This window comes from Paramisgurnus dabryanus, chromosome 17, assembly GCF_030506205.2.
Source record: "Paramisgurnus dabryanus chromosome 17, PD_genome_1.1, whole genome shotgun sequence".
NCBI lineage: Eukaryota > Metazoa > Chordata > Actinopteri > Cypriniformes > Cobitidae > Paramisgurnus > Paramisgurnus dabryanus.
The window spans coordinates 13,351,783-13,354,263 of record NC_133353.1 but is presented as its reverse complement, the minus strand read 5'-3'; the positions used below and the strand labels follow the sequence as shown (position 1 = coordinate 13,354,263).

At 34.9% G+C, this 2,481-nt stretch overlaps 1 long non-coding RNA gene across 1 annotated transcript; it reads left to right on the top strand.

Moving 5' to 3' along the window:
• Window positions 1-269: 269 nt before the first annotated feature.
• Window positions 270-1,841, top strand: LOC141280951 (uncharacterized). Its single transcript, XR_012335312.1, has 2 exons — window positions 270-777; window positions 1,586-1,841. It is a non-coding gene; the product is annotated as an uncharacterized lncRNA (long non-coding RNA).
• Window positions 1,842-2,481: the final 640 nt, after the last annotated feature.

Here is a 2,481-nt window from a genome sequence, read left to right as displayed (position 1 = left end):
AGTGTGCTAACGCTTCAGACTCAAATATAGAGCGGAAGTATATACGTGGTTGTGAGGTGTCTGAAAAAATAGATCCACTATAGCAAATAACACGGATTGAAATCATACATTGCTCTGATATATTTGTTTTTAATCATCAACGAACACCACAAACCACTCTGTGAGTAGCACAGTTTTGAAAATGAACGTTAAGTGTTGTTTTAATGACATGTTTGTGCATGGCCCTTGACTTCCATTCTGAAGCAGTCAAGAGAAGTTAAAAAGTCAAGACACGACCCATTGTCAAAATTTCAGTGACCATCACTGTAGTTCATCCAAAACAAACCAGAAATGAGACTCAAAGTGTTTAATACCGGAATTATTCTTTAAGACTTTTTTTCTTTAACAAAGCATTCACATAATTTGTCTAGTAAATTATACTTATCTCGCAAAAGTTAGCTTGTACGGAACAAAGCATTCACATAACTCGTCTGGGTAATTTACTAATGCCGCAATAGCTAGCCTGTCTGGAACCGAGCAGATATTAAAACACAACACTGTGTGACACTGCATTACATGTGAATGGCCCCTACGCTAATAGGATTTTGTTTCTCTCTCCCTGTCTCGTCCTCAAACCCGAGGACATTGAGACAAACAGACCAGTTCTGGCTGCCGTGGAGGTCAACACACCACTGATCTACTGGCTGCCCTTCAACGTGATGCCCAGCCGATGCCTGACCACCGACGGAACTAGGGCTGCACGATAAGTCGCATGTGTTTGTCAGGCGCATCTCCTCAGTAATGCCGGTTCCTTGATTAGTATTAAATCGCCATCAGCTGTTTTCAGATGTAGCAGCTTTAACTACACAGAGCCGTAGTTCACTGACAATCGGGGCAATTTCGCATTAATTATCGCGGACGTATCGGCTGCGATATGTATGCGATATGGCCCAGCTTGTCAGGGAACTACGGCTCTGTAGTTAAAGCTGCTCCATCTGAAAACAGCTGATGGCGATTTAATACTAATCAAGGAACCGGCATTACTGAGGAGATGCGCCTGACAAACACATGCGATTTATCGTGCAGCCCTAGACGGAACCCGTTAAATCTCCTTATCCGTTTACATCCCATATATATATATATATATATATATATATATATATATATATATATATATATATATATATATATATATATATATATATATATATATATATATATATATATATATATATATATATATATATATATATATATATATATATATATATATATATATATATATATATATATATATATATGTGTGTATATCTTTTCCTCCTAGGACTTTTTGTTCCTCCCTGAGGTTTTTCTCCTAGGGTTTTTTTAACCCCGGGGAGTCAAGCAACATTGGCTTAACTTAGCACCCTCTTGTATACGAGACATTATTAATTTGCTCACTTGTAAAGTTTATTCATAGCCGCTGTATTTTGCTACTTATATTGTCTGTCGATTTTTCTGTTTCCCCTGCTTCTTTTAATGTAACGCTGCTTTGAAACAACTACAAATTGTGAAAAGCGCTATATAAATAAAATTGAAATTGAAATGTCTCTTTCCTGTTTTACAGATGCAGTGAGGGAGTGATTCCCCAACATCGAGGTGGCAGAGATCCGGGACCTTCTACGGAGGAAGTGCAACAATGCCAGTTACAAGGCCTCCAGTAGTTCAAATCAGAGCTAGATGTCCATATAGTACAAGTTGTTCGCAATTGTTCTCTTCCCGGCATTTCAAAGAAAGTCGACTGTTTAAGGTTCCCCATTTTGCCAATATCTGTTTTGTGTGTTACTTTTGTGTCATTAATAAAGATCCTTTTTTGAAATGCAGTTTGTAATCTGTTTGTGTGCATTTGAACTGAATTGTTATATTATACACTTGTAGTGTAACAGCAATATTCATGCTTAAGTATAACAAAATGGGGATAAAAGTACAAATTAAATATACTTAAAATATAAAAAATACACTATAATAATATTGCACTGAAAGTACGTGTCTATGATGTTTAGGTTATAATTGAAATTCACTTTAAAAACATTATTATTGTCATAGTGGGACACTTTAAAAGCACTAAAAATAGTTAGGAAGTGCATTTGTAGAGCACTTGAAATATTACAGAGGCATACTAAATTAACATAGTTTATACTAATTATAAGTATGATAGCAGTATGCACAAAATGTACTTAAACACAACTATAATTTGTGCTGCAATGGCTTTTTAAGTGTATTTCCATTAAAATTGCAATACAATGCAATTGTACTGTAAGTGTGCTTAATTACTCATAAATCTTGATTTTCAGGAGTGTATTTTAGTGCACTTGAAGTTTAAAAAAAGTTGTTCCATTTTAGCATACTATTTACACTTGAAGTGTAATCAAATAGGTGTTAAGTTGAAGTTAATACATAATTGAGTACACTTAACTATACTTGGATTTGACGAAAATAGTACAAAATCTAGAAAATATACTT